Here is a 21311-nt window from a genome sequence, read left to right on the forward strand (position 1 = left end):
GCTTACATAAATGGTTAACTGCAGCTCTCAGTCTTTTTTTTTTTTTTTTTTTCCTTTATTGAAGCATTAATACGCTCTTGGGCTTTTTACCCACAATCCTATATCACTTAGATCCCGTCCCGTGTCATACCATCAATTTTACCTTAGGTGATCATAGAAACCCAGTGTCAGACATGACATTTGACAGAACGTACAATGCCAAATGAGTCAAATAAATACAGTAGCAATCATTTTGTTCTAAACAAAACTAATGAACACAAGAATTATAAAATGCAAGACTATATGTTCATTAATAGCTTGCATATATGTAGAAACACAGTAAAGAACCAAGGTATGGGATTTCAATGTTATAAAGCACATCAGTTATTTCAAACAGCTTTGGGCGATATGTATCCTAGTTGAACGTAGTAGCTGTTGGTTTGTTTGCCTGTTAATGGTGAAATACCGTTCAATACTCCATTCAATTAGTCTTCTTTACAAACATTTATTGCTAATAGCATTTAAGTGTAAAGGTGTCTAGCTCCACTATTATTAATGTAGTCAACCTTGTAATACACAGTATGTATAAAATCTGTAGAATGAAAAAGGGAATATTAGCAATGTTTTTTCTCCGCTCTATCTCCGTTTAGTTTAAGGAGTATAGTTCTTTTGATTGAACAGCTGCTTTCTTTTTTTTAGTCTAAATTTTTTATTTTTTTTATTTGTGTATCTGTTTTGAATAGTGCCATGGGCAAATCATTTCTCATCACTCTTTATATGAACACAATCTGGTGCATATCAAAGGGGTCTTGTCTCTGAAGACCTTAAAAGAACCCTAAATCTTCCAACCCGAGAATTCTGGGAATACCTCCAGATCAGGCATTTTATTAATAGAATAAACCACAAATACACACGGGATCAGTACGTAATCCCGCCAGACGGGATCCCGGCGGTCGGAATCCTGACACCAGAATCCCGACCGCTACAATCCCCCGACAGGGGGGCGAGCACAACGCAGCCCCTTGCAGGCTTGCTGAGCTCGCCACACTGCGGGCACGGTGCCTCGCTACGCTCGGCACACTAATTTATTCTCTGTCTGTAGATGTCGTGGACACCCACAGAGGGAGAATATGTCGGGATTGTGCTGGTCGGGATTCCGGTGCCGGTATTCCGACCGCCGAGATTCCGTCTGGCGGGATCTTGACCGCATCCCATACACACTTTGCAGATATTGCTCTTTTATATATTATTATTTGTTCCTCAACCTCACCCCATAGACTTCTGATTTCACACATTTACAATAATTGATTTGGCCTTTGATTAGTTCTATTGATTGTAGTCTGTTATTTAAAAAAAAACAGTACTTTGAAGGCTTACCCACTTACATGACAGTCCCCAATTCTTCTCCTGCCATAATGAGACAGTATAGATATAATACCTCCTCTAATAACCACCTAATTCAGTAGTCCCAATATAGAATGCTTGGCAAGTGATCAGACCTATGCACCAAGACACAAGCTTTGTAAGAATATGAATGGATCTCGTCATACAATTTGCCGTCCCATGCATACGTTACTCATACTATTTACCCTTAATGCCACTGACACCCAATTCTCCTTGTATGTTTTCTATTGTTAATGTATCACTTTTTTGTTTTTGTAAATTCTCTTGTCATTTTTGCATTGTCAGTTCATGTGATTTTTGGTTTGAGCAGATGGCATAAAAAAGACATACTGTACAAATAAATGGTATCATGCAGAATGTGTGAGGAGTGCAGTGATGTGGGTGGGCAGTGTTGTTCTCTTGCCTGTTTCTCCTGTCATCTGCTTGTTCCATGCTACCTTGATAATATTACATCTAAATTCATTTTCTACAGCATTTATTTGTCTTACGTCCTAGAGGATGCTGTGGTCCACATTAGTACCATGGGGTATAGACGGGTCCACCAGGAGCCACTGATACTTTAAGAGTTTGAGAGTGTGGGCTGGCTCCTCCCTCTATGCCCCTCCTACCAGACTCAGTTTAGAAAATGTGCCCGGAGGAGCCGGTCACAGCTAGGGGAGCTCTACAGAGCTTCTTTAGAAAAAGTTTTTTTTAGAGTTTATTATTTTACAGGGAGGCTGCTGCCTGCTGGCAACAGCCTCCCTGCTTCGTGGGACTAAGGGGGGGGAGTAGTGTCTGCCCTGCGGGGTCTGAGCCACTATCTCCGCTGACAGGACACTAAGCTCCTGAGGGGATAGATCGTTCCCCGCCGCAGGGGATCGCTCACCCCAGCAGCATGCCACCACCCTCTTACAGAGCCAGAAGATCAGTGGCGAGTGAGTCACCAACCCCCCTAGCAAGCGGGGGGCCGGTGTGAAGATGGCGGCAACATGGTATAGAGCGCAGTACTAACTGCGCTCCGGAGCTCAGCGGTACATAGTGCAGCGCTGTGAGGGGCGGCCTGAGCCAGCGCCTATACCCTACACTGGTCACACAGGATCTCTGCCAGCGTAATTCATCAGGCCAGTATAATCCTATGAAGAGCGGGAAGACAGCACCATTTTGGGGGCGGAGCTTCTCCTCATAGCGGACCTAGCAGTGTTCAGCGCCATTTTCCTGCCTGCACAACGCTGTCAGTGAAGAGCAAGTCCCTCCAGAACAACTCCAGCTATCTCTCACTGTACCAGAGGGTTGTAGAAGAAGGAAGGGGGGGAAGGGGGGAGGCTGTATACAGGCTGTGTAACCTATTAAGGTGCACAGTCAGCGCTAGCTGGGGGTCTCCCTTTACCTAAAAAACGCTGTGTGTGGGTTGGCTCCAATCTCTGTGTCTCTCTTGCCATTCTTGGGGGTGAAACTCTGTCTGCCCTCCCCTGTGTGTGTGTGGAGTGTCTGTGGTCTCCATTAAGCTATGTCCAGGGACTCTGTGTCATATCCTGCAGAGGATATGTCCTCTCAGGATGATCCCATTCCATGTAATCAGGATTGCACTGTTTTAGCACAGATACCAGCAAGGGAGCCTGAGTGGTTATCCTCTATCAAATCTATGATCTCCTATATAATAGCCCAGCTCTGTGACTTTGTGCCTGTGTGTATAACGCATCTCTCATTGGGTTAGTGGCAGGTCTATCACACCCAGTCCACAGCTGATTGGGCGAGAAACGCCCTCGCACACAGTTTACATCCAATGGGAGGCTCTGCCCTTTGCCTGCTGTGTTTTCACAGAGCATGATTAGCAATGGGACTGATGGAGCTGCAGCTCCAGCCCCACACCCCAAAATAGTCCCACTGCATCTGCAGCAACATGCCCTTCAACAATTTACACATAAACATTGATACACATTCGAAAAGGGGGCGTGGCCACGGGTACAGCCGCGTGGTCATGCCACTTTTCCTTTACTTTCAATGGAAGCATGGAGAGTCAAAAAACGGTACAGACCATAAAAAAAAGGGACTGTACCTGCCAAAAAGGTGCAGCTGGAAGGTATGCCACTGCATCTGCAGCAAGTCTCTGCGCTGCAGATAGGGGAAAAAATCCTTTTACTGCAGCGTCCTATGTCCTGCTGCCAGTCCGCCTCCACCTCCGGCATCAACAATCCCCACTCCCTAGCCGCAGCGCAGGTGGAACAAAAGCTGCTGCAGAGTGGAACAAAAACTCCTGCAGAGTTTTGCTGACAGTGACCACCAGTATACGTTGTCTGTCTGAAAAACACTCCATATCTGTGCTCAGTGTGCTGCATATATCTGTGCTCACACTGCTTTATTGTGGGGACTGGGGGCCAGCAGTATTATATAGGAGGAGTACAGTGCAGAGTTTTGCTGACAGTGACCACCAGTATACGTTGTCTGCCTGAAAAACACTCCATATCTGTGCTCAGTGTGCTGCATATATCTGTGCTCACACTGCTTTATTGTGGGGACTGGGGACCACCATTATATTATATAGGAGGAGTACAGTGCAGAGTTTTGCTGACAGTGACCACCAGTATACTTTGTCTGCCTGAAAAACACTCCATATCTGTGCTCAGTGTGCTGCATATATCTGTGCTCACACTGCTTTATTGTGGGGACTGGGGACCAGCAGTATATTATATAGGAGGAGTACAGTGCAGAGTTTTGCTGACAGTGACCAATAGTATACGTTGTCTGCCTGAAAAACACTCCATATCTGTGCTCAGTGTGCTGCATATATCTGTGCTCACACTGCTTTATTGTGGAGACTGGGGACCAGCAGTATTATATAGGAGGAGTACAGTGCAGAGTTTTGCTGACAGTGACCACCAGTATACGTTGTCTGCCTGAAAAACACTCCATATCTGTGCTCAGTGTGCTGCATATATCTGTGCTCACACTGCTTTATTGTGGGGACTGGGGACCACCAGTATATTATATAGGAGGAGTACAGTGCAGAGTTTTGCTGACCAGTGACCACCAGTATACGTTGTCTGCCTGAAAAACACTCCATATCTGGGCTCAGTGTGCTGCATATATCTGTGCTCACACTGCTTTATTGTGGGGACTGGGGACCAGCAGTATTATATAGGAGGAGTACAGTGCAGAGTTTTGCTGACAGTGACCACCAGTATATATAGCAGTACAGTATGGAAGGCCACTGCTCTACCTACCTCTGTGTCGTCAAGTATACTATCCATCTAGATTCTATACCTGTGGTGCATTTTAGTTTTGCAGTTTGCTGACAGTGACCACCAGTATATATAGCAATACGGTACGGAAGGCCACTGCTCTACCTACCTCTGTGTCGTCAAGTATACTATCCATCCATACCTGTGGTGCATTTCAGTTGTGCGCAGTATATATAGTAGTAGGCCATTGCTATTGATACTGGCATATAATTCCACACATTAAAAAATGGAGAACAAAAATGTGGAGGTTAAAATAGGGAAAGATCAAGATCCACTTCCACCTCGTGCTGAAGCTGCTGCCACTAGTCATGGGCGAGACGATGAAATGCCATCAACGTTGTCTGCCAAGGCCGATGCCCAATGTCATAGTAGAGAGCATGTAAAATCCAAAAAACAAAAGTTCAGTAAAATTACCCAAAAATCAAAATTGAAAGCGTCTGATGAGAAGCGTAAACTTGCCAATATGCCATTTACGACACGGAGTGGAAAGGAACGGCTGAGGTCCTGGCCTATGTTCATGGCTAGTGATTCAGATTCACATGAGGATGGAAGCACTCATCCTCTCACTAGAAAAATGAAAAGACTTAAGCTGGCAAAAGCACAGCAAAGAACTGTGCGTTCTTCTAAATCACAAATCCCCAAGGAGAGTCCAATTGTGTCGGTTGCGATGCCTGACCTTCCCAACACTGGACGGGAAGAGCTTGCGCCTTCCACCATTTGCACGCCCCCTGCAAGTGCTGGAAGGAGCACCCGCAGTCCAGTTCCTGATAGTCAAATTGAAGATGTCACTGTTGAAGCACACCAGGATGAGGATATGGGTGTTGCTGGCGCTGGGGAGGAAATTGACAAGGAGGATTCTGATGGTGAGGTGGTTTGTTTAAGTCAGGCACCCGGGGAGACACCTGTTGTCCGTGGGACGAATATGGCCATTGACATGCCTGGTCAAAATACAAAAAAAATCACCTCTTCGGTGTGGAATTATTTCAACACAAATGCGGACAACAGGTGTCAAGCTGTGTGTTGCCTTTGTCAAGCTGTAATAAGTAGGGGTAAGGACGTTAACCACCTAGGAACATCCTCCCTTATACGTCACCTGGTCCGCATTCATCAGAAGTCAGTGACAAGTTCAAAAACTTTGGATGACAGCGGAAGCAGTCCACTGACCACTAAATCCCTTCCTCTTGTAACCAAGCTCCTGCAAACCACACCACCAATTTCCACCTTACACAGGAAAGCCAATAGTCCTGCAGGCCATGTCACTGGCAAGTCTGACGAGTCCTCTCCTGCCTGGGATTCCTCCGATGCATCCTTGAGTGTAACGCCTACTGCTGCTGGCGCTGCTGTTGTTGCTGCTGGGAGTTGATCGTCATCCCAGAGGGGAAGTCAGAAGACCACTTGTGCTACTTCCAGTAGGCAATTGACTGTCCAACAGTCCTTTGCTAGGAAGATGAAATATCACAGCAGTCATCCTGCTGCAAAGCGGATAACTCAGGTCTTGTCAGCCTGGGTGGTGAGAAACGTGGTTCCGGTATCCACCGTTAATTCAGAGGCAACTAGAGACTTGTTTGAGGTACTGTTTCCCCGGTACCAAATACCATCTAGGTTCCATTTCTCTAGGCAGGCGATACCGAAAATGTACACAGACGTCAGAAAAAGAGTCACCAGTGTCCTAAAAAACGCAGTTGTACCCAATATCCACTTAACCACGGACATGTGGACAAGTGGAGCAGGGCAGACTCAGGACTATATGACTGTGACAGCCCACTGGGTAGATGTATTGCCTCCCGCAGCAAGAACAGCAGCGGCGGCACCAGTAGCAGCATCTCGCAAATGCCAACTCGTTCCTAGGCAGGCTACGCTTTGTATCACCGCTTTCCATAAGAGGCACACAGCTGACAACCTCTTACGGAAACTGAGGAACATCATCGCTGAATGGCTTACCCCAATTGGACTCTCCTGGGGATTTGTGACATCGGACAACGCCACCAATATTGTGCGTGCATTACATCTGGGCAAATTCCAGCACGTCCCATGTTTTGCACATACATTGAATTTGGTGGTGCTGAATTATTTAAAAAATGACAGGGGCGTGCAAGAGATGCTGTCGGTGGCCCGAAGAATTGCGGGCCACTTTCGGAATTCAGCCACCGCGTGCCGAAGACTGGAGCACCAGCAAACACTCCTGAACCTGCCCTGCCATCATCTGAAGCAAGAGGTGGTAACGAGGTGGAATTCAACCCTCTATATGCTTCAGAGGATGGAGGAGCAGCAAAAGGCCATTCAAGCCTATACATCTGCCCACGATATAGGCAAAGGAGGGGGAATGCACCTGACTCAAGCGCAGTGGAGAATGATTTCAACGTTGTGCAAGGTTCTGCAACCCTTTGAACTTGCCACACGTGAAGTCAGTTCAGACACTGCCAGCCTGAGTCAGGTCATTCCCCTCATCAGGCTTTTGCAGAACAAGCTGGAGACATTGAAGGAGGAGCTAAAACAGAGCGATTCTGCTAGGCATGTGGGACTTGTGGATGGAGCCCTTCATTCGCTTAACCAGGATTCACGGGTGGTCAATCTGTTGAAATCAGAGCACTACATTTTGGCCACCGTGCTCGATCCTAGATTTAAAACCTACGTTGTATCTCTCTTTCCAGCAGACACAAGTCTGCAGAGGTTCAAAGACCTGCTGGTGAGAAAATTGTCAAGTCAAGCGGAACGTGACCCGTCAACAGCTCCTCCTTCACATTCTCCCGCAACTGGGGGTGCAAGGAAAAGTCTAAGAATTCCGAGCCCACCCGCTGGCGGTGATGCAGGGCAGTCTGGAGCGAGTGCTGACATCTGGTCCGGACTGAAAGACCTGCCAACGATTACTGACATGTCTACTGTCACTGCATATGATTCTGTCACCATTGAAAGAATGGTGGAGGATTATATGAGTGACCGCATCCAAGTAGGCACGTCAGACAGTCCGTACGTATACTGGCAGGAAAAAGAGGCAATTTGGAGGCCCTTGCACAAACTGGCTTTATTCTACCTAAGTTGCCCTCCCTCCAGTGTGTACTCCGAAAGTGTGTTTAGTGCAGCCGCTCACCTTGTCAGCAATCGGCGTACGAGGTTACTTCCAGAAAATGTGGAGAAGATGATGTTCATCAAAATGAATTATAATCAATTCCTCCGTGGAGACATTCACCAGCAATTGCCTCCAGAAAGTACACAGGGATCTGAGATGGTGGATTCCAGTGGGGACGAATTAATAATCTGTGAGGAGGGGGATGTACACAGTGAAAGGGGTGAGGAATCGGAGGATGATGATGAGGTGGACATCTAGCCTCTGTAGAGCCAGTTTGTGCAAGGAGAGATTGATTGCTTCTTTTTTGGTGGGGGCCCAAACCAACCAGTCATTTCAGTCACAGTCGTGTGGCAGACCCTGTCGCTGAAATGATGGGTTTGTTAAAGTGTGCATGTCCTGTTTATACAACATAAGGGTGGGTGGGAGGGCCCAAGGACAATTCCATCTTGCACCTTTTTTCTTTCATTTTTTTTGCATCATGTGCTGTTTGGGGACAATTTTTTTGAAGTGCCATCCTGCCTGACACAGCAGTGCCACTCCTAGATGGGCCAGGTGTTTGTGTCGGCCACTTGTGTCGCTTAGCTTAGTCACACAGCGACCTTGGTGCGCCTCTTTTTTTCTTTGCATCATGTGCTGTTTGGGGACAATTTTTTTGAAGTGCCATCCTGCCTGACACCGCAGTGCCACTCCTAGATGGGCCAGGTGTTTGTGTCGGCCACTTGTGTCGCTTAGCTTAGTCACACAGCGACCTTGGTGCGCCTCTTTTTTTCTTTGCATCATGTGCTGTTTGGGGACAATTTTTTTGAAGTGCCATCCTGTCTGACACTGCAGTGCCACTCCTAGATGGGCCAGGTGTTTGTGTCGGCCACTTGTGTCGCTTAGCTTAGTCACACAGCGACCTTGGTGCGCCTCTTTTTTTCTTTGCATCATGTGCTGTTTGGGGACAATTTTTTTGAAGTGCCATCCTGCCTGACACTGCAGTGCCACTCCTAGATGGGCCAGGTGTTTGTGTCGGCCACTTGTGTCACTTAGCATAGCCATCCAGCGACCTCGGTGCAAATTTTAGGACTAAAAATAATATTGTGAGGTGTGAGGTGTTCAGAATAGACTGAAAATGAGTGTAAATTATGGTTATTGAGGTTAATAATACTATGGGATCAAAATGACCCCCAAATTCTATGATTTAAGCTGTTTTTTTGGGTTTTTTGTAAAAAACCACCCGAATCCAAAACACACCCGAATCCGACAAAAAAATTTCAGGGAGGTTTTACCAAAACGCGTCCAAATCCAAAACACGGCCGCGGAACCGAATCCAAAACCAAAACACAAAACCCGAAAAATTTCCAGTGCACATCACTAGTGACCATACACAAGTAACACCCCCTGTAGCAGTGACGCTTACACACGTAACGCCTCCTGTATCAGTGACGCTTACACACGTAACGCCCCCTGTACCAGTGACGCTTACACATGTAACGCCCCCATGTACCAATTTCGCTTACGCAAGTAACGCCCCCTGTACCAGTGACGCTTACACATGTAACGCCCCCTGTACACACGTAACGCACCCTGTACCAGTGACGCTTACACATGTAACGCCCCCTGTACCAGTGCTGCTTACACACGTAACTCCCCCCTGTACCAGTGACGCTTACACTTGTAATGCCCCCTGTAGCAGTGACGCTTACACACGTAACGCCCTCTGTACCAGTGATGCTGAGACACGTAACGCCCCTGTATCTGTGCCGCTTAGACACGTATTGCCCCCTGTACCAGTGCCGCTTAGACATGTAATGCCCCCTGTACCAGTGATGCTTACACACATAACGCCCCCCTGTACCAGTGATGCGTACACACGTAACGCCCCCTAAACTACAGCTCCCAGCAGCCCTTAGTGCCAAAGCATTCCGGCCCTTAGGGCTGCTGGGAGCTGTAGTTTATTGAGTGCATCTTCTTCCCTGTAATGCGGTGCGTTGGGACACCGGCGCTAACAATAGTGACTGGCTGCTGTGCGAGTCTCCGGTAGAGCCACTGCCAAAGGGAGGACAGCAGCTTAGCTGCTGACAGGAGGAGAAGCAGGATAAGCATTACCCGCCCCTCCCTCACTCACAGTACCTCTGGGTCCCGTCCGCGGCACCCCCATACACCCCCTCAAGCACCCGCGATAGCTCCGGACCCCCTCCCCCACCGCAGCAACCCCGCACCCGCCCCTCCCCCCGCACCACCGCATTTGTCCCTCCCCCACCCGGGGCACCCCCGCAACTGCTCCTCCCCCACCCGCAGTGGCTCCGGACCCCCACCTGCAGCACCACCGCACCAGCCCCTCCCCCACCTGCAGCACCACCGCAACTGCCCCTCCCCCTCCCGCGGCACCACTGGATCCCATCCGCATCTCCCCCCCACCCGCCACTCCCCCAACCACAGCACCTACTAGGTGATTCATCAGGCCCTGTTCACCCCATTGCAAGGGGCTTCGACCCCTTTAACCATTGCACGCCCTTTGTCCGTGCAATATTTAACCACTCACACAATTATGATTGGAGGTAATACTCCATATAATAAAAATATTGCACGTCACAAGGGTGTGCAAGGGTTAAGGGGGCATAGCCCCTTACGACGGTGTGAAGAGCGCCCGTAGGGCACAATGAATCACCTAGTTTCTCAGATTTCTACTAGGGTTGCACAGAATGAGTCTGCAACTCAGGCTTTACAGAACTCTATGGAAGTCTGGCCCAGTTCTGTTACCTCAGGGCCCTCCGCTGTATGGGGGTCATTCCGAGTTGATCGTAGCTGTGCAAAATTTTGCACTGCTACGATAAACTTTCCTGACACGCTGGGGGACGCCCAGCACGGGGCTAGTCCGCCCCGCATGTTAGTCCGGCCCCCCTCGCAGAAGTGCAAAGGCATCGCACAGCGGCGATGCCTTTGCACTTCAGGAGTAACTCCCGGCCAGCGCAGCTTTAGCGAGCTGGCCGGGAGCTACTCCTCGCTCTCTGGCCCGCAGTGGCTGCGTATGATGTCACGCAGCCGCTGCGGCCCCCCCTTTGGTCCAGCCATGCCTGCATTGGCCGGACCGCGCCTACGAAATGGCGACCAAACGCCACCGTTTCGCCCCTCCCGCCCATCGATCACCTCTGCCTGTCAATCAGGCAGAGGCGATCGCTGCCCTGCTATGGCCGTCCCGTATGCGCAGGCGCACAAAGGCACCGGCGCATGCGCAGCAGGGACCCGTTCGCTCTGCTGTGTAAAAACGCAGCGAGCGAATGGGTCAGAATTACCCCCTATATTCCCAAAAACATGCTCTTTCACAGATTATGCAAGATGACACGGATACCGTTTCTGACACTGAGGATGGTGATGGGGATGTGTTGAGGGGGGCAGCATCTCTTGCAAAAGGGGTGCAGTTGATGATAGAGGCCATTAGGGATGTGTTGAATATTACTGCTACAACACCTGTGCAGGTTGAGGAGGCTTACTTCACTGAAAATAAGAAAGCCTCGCTAACCTTCCCTGCATCAAAAGAATTAAATGCTATTTTTGAAAAAGCGTGGGAAAACCCTGAGAAAAACTTCCAGATCTCTAAAAGGGTCCTGGTGGCGTCTCCTTTCCCTGAGGAGGATAGGAAAAAATGGGAAAACCCACCCATTGTTAACGCGTCTGTATCCAGACTCTCAAAAAAGGTGGTTTTACCTGTTGCAGGATCCACCGCCTTGAAAGAGACGTCTGAAAGTAAAATTGATAATACGCTCAAATCCATATACACGGCTTCAGGGGCTATATTACGTCCCACTATTGCCAGTGCTTGGATTGCCAAAGCTATAGTAAAGTGTTCAGGCACTTTACTTGAAGGTTTGGATACTATGGATAAATCTGATGTTGAATTGTTTTTGTGTAACATTTAGGATTCGGCAGGATTTCTGGTAGAATCCATGAAAGACCTGGGTTCCATGGCTGCAGGAATTTCTTCCATGTCTGTCTCAGCTCATCGAGGACTGTGGCTGCGACAGTGGTCTGCCAATGCGGATACCAGGAGGAGTGTGGAGACCCTACCCTACACTGGTCAGGCTCTCTTTGGGGAAGCATTAGATGCGTGGATCTCCACGGCTACAGCGGGTAAGTCCCCTTTTCTTCCCTCAGCAGCTCCTGCTACGAAGAAATCCTTTTCTTCAACTGCATCACAGCCTTTTTCGGGCTGCCAAGCCACGAAAGGCCAGACCGTCCAACCCCTTCTTTAGGGGAGGCCAGCCCAAATCCAAGAAACCGGCTGCGGCGGGTTCCCAGGAACAGAAACCTGCTTCAGGTACGCCGAAGTCCTCCGCATGACCGTGGACTGCACGCCCCGGAGGTGGGGCCAGTGGGAGCGAGACTCTGGCATTTCTGTCACGTCTGGGTGTCGTCCGGCCTGGATCCCTGGATCTTGCACAGATATTGTGTCCCAGGGGTACAGGCTGGAATTTCAAGATCTCTCTCCTCACGGATTTTTTAAATCAGGCTTGCCAGCTTTGCTGGCAGACAGGGCTGTCCTGCAGGCAGCCGTCCAGAAGTTGGTGAAGGCACAGGTTATTGTACCGGTCCCTCCTCATATGCAAAACAAAGGTTACTATTCAAACCTTTTCGTGGTACCGAAACCGGATGGTTCAATCAGGCCCATTCTGAACCTAAAATCGCTAAATCTCTTTCTGAAGGAGTTCAAGTTCAGAATGGAGTCTCTAAGGGCGGTGATATCAAGTCTGGAAGAGGGGGAATTCCTAGTATCCCTGGATATCAAGGATGCGTACCTCCACATTCCGATTTGGCCGCCGCATCAGGCTTATCTCCGATTCGCACTGTTGGACTGTCACTATCAGTTCCAGGCTCTGCCATTTGGCCTCTCCACAGCACCAAGGTATTCACCAAGGTGATGGCGGAAATTATGGTTCTCCTCCACAGACAGGGGGTGAACATAATTCCATATCTGGACGATCCACTGATAAAGTCACCGTCCAAGGAGAAGCTGTTATATTCCATCCTTCTCACGACCCACCTCCTCAGGGAACACGATTGGATCCTGAATCTTCCAAAATCAAATTTGGAACCAACCAGGAGGTTGTCTTTTCTGGGAAAGATCCTCGACACGAAAATGAGGGAGGGTGTTTCTTCCAGAGAAAAAAGCGTTGCTGATACAAACAATGTTCCGGGATGTCCTGAAGCCAGCTCGGGTGTCGGTTCATCAGTGCATTCGCCTTCTGGGAAAGATGGTGGCCTCTTACGAGGCTCTAGAGTACGGGAGGTTTCATGCTCGGTCCTTCCAACTGGATCTCCTGAACAAGTGGTCGGGATCCCATCTACATATGCACCAGAGGATACGTCTGTCACCAAAGGCCAGAATTTCACTCCTCTGGTGGTTGCAACTACCTCACCTTCTGGTGGGCCGCAGGTTCGGGATTCAGGACTGGATCCTTCTAACCACGGATGCAAGTCTCCGAGGCTGGGGTGCAGTCACTCAAGGGGAGACCTTCCAAGGAATGTGGTCAAGTCTGGAAGCCGGCCTGCCGATAAACATTCTAGAACTAAGAGCCATCTACAATGGTCTTCTCCAAGCGGCCCATCTTCTGAGAAATCGGCCATTCAAATGCAGTCGGACAATGTAACGACAGTGGCTTACATCAACCGACAGGGCGGAACGAACAGCAGAGTTGCAATGTCAGAGGTAACAAGAATCATCCTCTGGGCAGAAAAACACGCGTTGGCGCTGTCAGCAATCTTCATTCCGGGAGAAGAGAACTGGGAAGCGGACTTCCTCAGCAGAAACGATCTCCATCCAAGAGAGTGGGAACTCCATCTGGAGGTGTTCATGGAGGTAACAGATCTTTGGGGTGTACCTCAAATCGATATGATGGCCTCTCGTCTCAACAAGAAGCTTCGGCGATATTGTTCCAGGTCGAGGGACCCGCAAGCAGTGGCGGTGGACGCCCTGGTGACTCCGTGGGTTTTCCAGTCGGTGTACGTGTTTCCACCACTCCCACTCATTCCAAGAGTGCTAAAGCTCATAAGGAGAACAAGGGTTCAAACAATCCTTATTGCTCCAGACTGGCCAAGAAGGTCTTGGTACGCGGATCTTCTGGATCTACTGCCAGAAGAGCCGAGGCCTCTTCCTCTTCGGGAGGACCTGCTGCAGCAGGGGCCGTTCGCCTATCAAGACTTACCGCGACTGCGTTTGGCGGCATGGAGGTTGAACGCCAGATACTAGCTCGGAAGGGCATTCTGAACACAGTTATTCCTACCCTGATACAGGCTAGGAAAGGAGTTACCTTTAAACATTACCATCGTATTTGGAAAAAATATGTATCTTGGTGTGAGTCCAATAAGTTTCCTATGGTGGAATTTCAACTGTGACATTTTCAACTGTGACACTGTGACATTTTCTCCTCTTCCTGCAAGCAGGTGTGGATATGGGCCTGAGGTTGGGATCCATAAAGGTCCAAATTTCGGCCCTATCCACTTTCTTCCAGAAACAGTTGAGGTTCAGACTTTTTTGAAGGGAGTTCTGCACATCCAACCTCCCTTTGTGCTGCCTACGGCGCCCTGGGATCTTAACGTGGTGTTGCAGTTCCTCCAATCGGACTGGTTTGAGCCTCTATAGGAGGTTGAGGTCAAGTTTCTCACGTGGAAGGCTGTCACTTTGTTGGCCTTAGCTTCTGCTAGACGTGTGTCGGAGTTGGGGGCTTTGTCCTGTAGAAGCCCATACTTGATCTTCCATGATGATAGGGCGGAGCTTCGGACAGCAGTTTCTTCCGAAGGGTGTGTTGGCATTTCATATCAACCAACCTATTGTGGTGCCAGTTGCTACTGACTCCTCAATTTCATCAAAGTCCTTGGATGTTGTAAGAGCTCTGAAAATCTATGTGAAGAGGACTACTCGTCACAGGAAATCGGACTCTCTGTTTGTCCTGTATGATCCCAAGAAACTTGGGTGTCCTGCTTCTAAGCAGACAATCTCTCGCTGGATCAGGTTTACTATCCAGCATGCATATTCTATGGCAGGATTGCCGTGCCCTACATCTGTTAAGGCCCACTCTACTCGGAAGGTGGGTTCTTCCTGAGCGGCTGCCCGGGGTGTCTCTGCTTTAAAACTCTGCCGAGCGGCTACTTGGTCAGGGTCGAGCACGTTTGCAAAGTTTTACAAGTTCGATACTTTGGCCGCTGAGGACCTAAAGTTTGGTCAATCAGTTCTGCAGGAGCCTCCGCGCACTCCCTCCCGTTCTGGGAGCTTTGGTACATCCCCATGGTACTAATGTAGACCCCAGCATCCTCTAGCACGTAATAGAAAATAGGATTTTGGTTACCTACCGGTAAATCCTTTTCTCGTAGTCCGTAGATGATGCTGGGCGCCCGCCCAGCGCTTCGTTTTCCTGCTATCGTTATTTGGTTCAGTCCAACTTCATTTTAGTTGAGTACTGCATTGATACTTGGTAAGTAATGTTTCAGTGGATGCTGCGTTTCAAGCTAGTTAGCTTGATGTGCCTTGTATGTGTGAGCTGGTGTGAATCTCGCCACTCTCTCGAAGATGTCCGTCTCCTCGGGCAAAGTTTCTAGACTGAGTCTGGTAGGAGGGGCATAGAGGGAGGAGACAGCCCACACTCTCAAACTCTTAAAGTGCCAATGGCTCCTGGTGGACCCATCTATACCCCATGGTACTAATGTGGACCCCAGCATCCTCTACGGACTACGAGAAAAGTATTTACCAGTAGGTAGCCAATATCCTATTTTGAAGAACTTGCCAGCACACACAACTACTGAGAGCTGGTTCTGGGGAACACAAGGACAAAGATCAGTTTACTGCATACTTACAGACATCCTCCAGATGAGAGCAGCCAGGTCGGCTCAGCAAGGGGACGACGCAGGGCTATGATGAGCAGAGGGGGCAGGGTGGAGGAAGAACAGGGGCGGGACAGAGGTGGAACAGGGGCGTGGTTACAGCATCACATAATTGAAGCCACGCCCCACTCTGTAATGCTGATTTTACCGGCATTATACTGCTCGGACCGCCCAGTTTACTCACTAAGGGGGCGGCCGGGCAGGGGGACCTGAAGAAATCGGATGACTTGCCGACTCTTCCGGGGGGTTGAGGAAGGGGGGAGGATGTCATCCCATTTTCGGGAGCCCCATTTTCAGGAAAGTAGGCAAGTATGGCTTAATGCACTTACTATAAATAAACGGGATGCATCTATGTTGGTGTAAATTTCACTCTTCATTTCATCACAGTGCCCCTCCAAGAACTCCCCTATTGGACTGTTTAATAGCTGGAGCTGCCACATCTATTTGACATTTCTTTAACTAAGCTCTGTGACTTCAGTACTAGGGGCCTAATTCAGACCTGATTGCAGCAGCAAACTTTTTCTCTAATGGGTAAAACCATGTGCAGGGCCAGCTCCAGGCACGTTCCAATAGAGCGGGCGAACAGGGCGCCACACTTAATGGGCACCGCTAGCTCGCGCCGCCATACTGAAGTCTGCTCTGGAGCCAAGTCTCTGCAGTGGGCAGCCGCAGCATCCGTTCCACCGCCCACAAGCGCCCATGCAAGCGGCGCTGGCCCGTGAGCCAATCAGAGCTTGCGGACCGGCAGCTAAGGCTCCTGATTGGCTGCCGGACTGTGAGCTTTGATTGGCTCGCGGACCGGCGCCTAATTGGCGCCCAGCTGCGCTCTCCTCCCTGTCCAAGAAAACAGCAGCAGCATCAGCAGCATGGTGAGCAGCACTTTGGGGGGGGGGGGGGGGAGAGAGGGAGGCACTGTGTGGGGACATGTGTATCTGGGACTGGGGGCATATCTGGCGCTATGGGGGCATGTCTATCTGGCATTGGGGGCAAATGGCACTCTGGTGGCATGTCTATCTGGAACTGGGGGCAAATCTGGCACTCTGGGGCATGTCTATCTGGCACTGGGGGCATATCTGGCACTCTGGGGACATGTCTATCTGGTACTGGGGGGATATCTGGCACTGTGGGGGCATATCTGGCACTTTGGGGACATGTGCATCTGGCACTGGGGGCATATCTGGCACTCTGGGGACATGTGTATGTGGCATTGGGGGCATATCTGGCACTGTGGGGACATGTGTATCTGACACTGGGGGTGTATCTGGCATGGGGGCATATATATATATCTGGCACTGGGGGGGAATATATGTATCCGACACTGCTGAGGGGCATATCACGTGTAGCTGGCACTGCTGGGTGGCATATCATGTCTATCTGGCACTGCTGGGGGGCATATCATGTGTAGCTGGCACTGCTGGGTGGCATATCATGTCTATCTGGCACTGTTGTGGGGCATATTATGTGTAGCTGGCAATGCTGGGGGGCATATCATGTGCAGCTGGCACTGCTGGAGGGAATGTCGTGTATCTGGCACTGCCGGGGGCATATCATGTCTATATGGCACTGCTGAGGGGCCTATCATGTGTATCTGGCACTGCTGAGGGGCATATCATGTGTAGCTGGCACTGCTGGGGGGCATATCATGTGTAGCTGGCACTGCAGTGGGGCATATCATGTGTAGCTGGCACTGCTGTGGGGCATATCATGTCTATCTGGCACTGCCGAGGGGCATATCATGTGTAGCTGGCACTGCTGTGTGGCATATCATGTCTATCTGGCACTGCTGGGGGGCATATCATGTGTATCTGGCACTGCTGAGGGGCATATCATGTGTAGCTGGCACTGCTGGGTGGCATATCATGTCTGGCACTGCTGTGGGGCATATCATGTGTAACTGGCACTGCTGGGGGCATATCATGTGTAGCTGGCACTGCTGGATGGCATATCATGTGTATCTGGCACTGCTGAGGGGCATATCATGTGTAGCCGGCACTGCTGGGTGGCATATCATGTCTATCTGGCACTGCTGTGGGGCATATCATGTGTAGCTGGCACTGCTGGGTGGCATATCATGTCTGGCACTGCTGGGGGGCATATCATGTGTAACTGGCACTGCTGGGGGGCATATCATGTGTAGTTGGCACTGCTGGATGGCATATCATGTGTATCTGGCACTGCTGAGGGGCATATCATGTGTAGCCGGCACTGCTGGGTGGCATATCATGTCTATCTGGCACTGCTGTGAGGCATATCATGTGTAGCTGGCACTGCTGGGGGGCATATTATGTGTAGCTGGCACTGCTGGGGGACATATCATGTGCAGCTGGCACTGCTGGAGGGAATGTCGTGTATCTGGCACTGCTGGGGGCAATTCATGTCTATCTGGCACTGCTGAGGGGCATAGCTGGCACTGCTGGGGGGGGGGCATATGTCTATCTGGCACTGCTGGGGGGCATATCATGTCTATCTGGCACTTCCGGGGGGCATGTCAAGTCTATCTGGCACTGCTGGGAGACATGCCATGTCTATCTGGCACTGCACTACTGGGGTCATTATTTGTATCTGGCACTATACTGGAGACATTGGGGGTCATTCCTAGTTGATCACTCGCTAGCTAGTTTTAGCAGCCGTGCAAACGCTATGCCGCCATCCACTGGGGAGTGTATTTTAGCTTAGCAGAAGTGAGAACGCATGTGCAGCCGAGATCTGCAAAAACAGTTTGTGCAGTTTCTGAGCAGCTCTGAACCTACTCAGCGCTTGCGATCACTTCAGCTTATTCGTGTCCGGATTTGACGTCATACATCCGCCCAGCCACGCCTGCGTTTTTGTAAACACTCCCTGAAAACGGTCAGTTGACACCCAGAAACGCCCCCTTCCTGTCAATCTTCTTGCGGCAGTCAGTGCTAAACCTGTGCTAAACAACAAATGCCTTTGTACCCGTACGTCGCGCGTACGCATTGCGGAGCATACGCATGCACAGAAATGTTGATTTTTAGCCTGATCGCTGCACCGCGAACAACGGCAGCTAGGGATCAACTCTGAATGACCCCCATTATGTGTAAGGAACACTACTGTGGCTGTTATGTGTAAGGCTGCTAATTGTGTGCGTAGAGGGGGTGTGAATATATATTTATTTATAGTTTGATCATATGAAGTTGCGAGGCCATGCCCACTTTCCAGGCGCGCGCATGGAGGCACTTTGAAATTTTCTTGCTCAGGGTGCTAGTAGGCCTGGAGTCATCCCTGCCATGTGCAGTACAGGATGGGGTATATGTAACATGTGCAGAGAGTGTTAGATTTGTTCAAACAGAAATCTAAATTGTAGTGTAAAAATAAAGCAGCCAGTATTTACCTTGCACAGAAACAAAAAAATCCACCCAAATCTAAAGGGGGGTACTCACGGAGCGATATTCTAAGCAATCTGACCAGATTGCTTAGAATTTAAGCCTGATCGCTCCGTGTGTACCCCTTACAGCGATAGCGATGCGCAGCCCCGCGCATCGCTATCGCTGCTGCTAGATTGGCCTGCATGCAGGCCAATCTAGCGGGTCGCTCACTTCACCCGCTGGCTGAAATGAGCGGCCCCCTCATCTCCCCCCGCACTCTCAGCACACATCTCTCCCACATCGGCCCGTCTATATGGGCCTTTACTCTCTCTGCAAATGTTATATCTGCCACCCCCTGCAGTGCACATTATTTTGCCCATTAGAGAACGATTTTGCTGCTGCGATCAGGTCTGAATTAGGCCCTAGGTACTAGAGAAAGGGGCAGTACTAAAGCAGTGGAATGTAACTGAAGCCCCAAGTAGAGGTTCCTAAACTGGATTCCACGGGACACTTGTAGTGGTGCATGTTGTTGGTATAGGACCAAATAAAATTAATAATGGTGAATGTGATAGACAAAACCAGAGCTGGTGACTGCCAATCATAAAGTATGTGGACATATACAGATGGGTCCCTGTTTACCTTGGCCTTTAATAGAATTAACTGAGACTGGGCAGTCGGACTTAATCCCCTGCTGTAATGACTTGGGGGGTAATTCAGAGTTGATCGCAGCAGCAAATTTGTTAGCAGTTGGGCAAAACCATGTGCACTGAAGATGGGGCTGGTGTAACATGTGCAGAGAGAGTTAGATTTGGTGGGTTATTTTGTTTCAGTGCAGGGTAAATACTGGCTGCTTTATTTTCACACTGCACTTTAGATTTCAGTTTGAACACACCCCACCCAAATCTAACTCTCTCTGCACATGTTATATCTGCCCCCCCTCCCCTGCAGTGCATATGGTTTTGTCCAACTGCTAACAAATTTGCTGCTGCGATCAACTCTGAATTAGGCCCTTAATCCCCTGCTGTATTGTTCTCTGTATTGTATTGCAGCTGAGAACAATAGATGAAGAGTTTATGTAAATAAACCATGGTGTGCCTAGGTGCAGCAAAGAAGCCAAGATAACCGTGGATCTATCTGTAGAAGCACAACCACCACATAACTACCCTTAAGAATGACAGGTAAGCACAATTTACTAAATGTAATAGATTTCTCAATAAGAAACATTTGGCTTAGGGGTTCCAAGAAAAGAATGATGATATTATAGGGAACTGTGATTCAAGAACGTTTGGGAACTACTGCGCAAGAGGTTCTATCGCTACTTATTCTACAAGTCTAGGTGTCTTCAAAGTAATAATAACAATCATAATAGTAGATATTTATATAGCCCCAAGTGCTTTACATTTGCAATTAAACCACAGAAGATACCAGCTAGTGCAATGAATTTGTGCCCCTTCATTATACAAATCAGTGTCCTCTTATTAAACAATCTGTGCCCCACATTAAACTCTTCAGTGTATGAACCAGAACCCTCTCATTAAACCAGCAGGAAAGCCTTTCTGTTCAAATTGCATAAAGGCGCCCATACACTAGACGACCTGTAAACAATGCATTCTCGTTAACGATTTCCCTTGAACTCCCCCACCAGCTCCCCCGGCAGTCCTGGGTAAACGATATACAGGTTGAGTATCCCATATTCAAATATCCGAAATACGGACTTTTTTGAGCGAGAGTGAGATAGTGAAACTTTTGTTTTTTGATGGCTCAATGTACACAAACTTTGTTTAATACACAAAGTTATTAAAAATATTGTATTAAATGACCTTCAGGCTGTGTGTATAAGGTGTATAAGAAACATAAATGAATTGTGTGAATGTACACACACTTTGTTTAATGCACAAAGTTATAAAAAATATTGGCTAAAATGACATTCAGGCTGTGTGTATAAGGTGTATATGAAACATAAATGCATTCTGTGCTTAGACTTGGGTCCGATCACCATGATATCTCATTATGGTATGCAATTATTCCAAAATACGGAAAAATCCCATATCCAAAATACCTCTGGTCCCAAGCATTTTGGATAAGGGATACTCAACCTGTAGTACAATACACATAAGATATATCTTGAGATCTGAAGTGGCTACATCCAGGAGCATGCCGTCGTTGACGATAGCTTCAGATCTTCCCTGCAGCAAGGAAGATCAGAAGCTCCGACCAATGACCAGCGGGACCGCGCATCGTGATCGTTATTGTTCACAGACACTGAATTATGATCTTATGAACGATTTGTAAATCCGATCCATCGGAAATGGCCAAATCGCTCATATTATCGTCTAGCGTCTACCTTAACACAATACTCCCTCCTCCGCACCAAAACCTGGGATCTCACTACAAGAGGCAGAGATATAGCAAGTGTATTACATAAGGCATCTTCAATACCCTTCTCAAAAAAGAACGCCA

The 21311-nt window shown here is 49.0% G+C and overlaps 1 protein-coding gene and 1 long non-coding RNA gene across 26 annotated transcripts in view; one reads left to right on the forward strand and one right to left on the reverse strand.

The window, feature by feature from the left end:
- RIMBP2 (RIMS binding protein 2) overlaps nt 1-21311 on the reverse strand; it is a 1046283-nt gene that overhangs the window by 701166 nt on the left and 323806 nt on the right. The gene's annotated exons all lie outside the window — the stretch shown is intronic.
- The window catches only part of LOC135069015 (uncharacterized), a 109208-nt gene that overhangs the window by 14429 nt on the left and 73468 nt on the right, over nt 1-21311 (forward strand). For 2 of the 3 annotated variants that reach the window (XR_010255211.1, XR_010255223.1), the window contains exon 3: nt 19901-20029. The exons of the other annotated variant lie outside the window; for it this stretch is intronic. This is a non-coding gene — a long non-coding RNA (uncharacterized LOC135069015). The remainder of the gene's footprint in view (nt 1-19900; nt 20030-21311) is intronic. 3 annotated transcript variants of the gene reach the window in all.

This window comes from Pseudophryne corroboree, chromosome 1 (assembly GCF_028390025.1).
Source record: "Pseudophryne corroboree isolate aPseCor3 chromosome 1, aPseCor3.hap2, whole genome shotgun sequence".
NCBI classification, from domain to species: Eukaryota; Metazoa; Chordata; class Amphibia; order Anura; family Myobatrachidae; genus Pseudophryne; species Pseudophryne corroboree.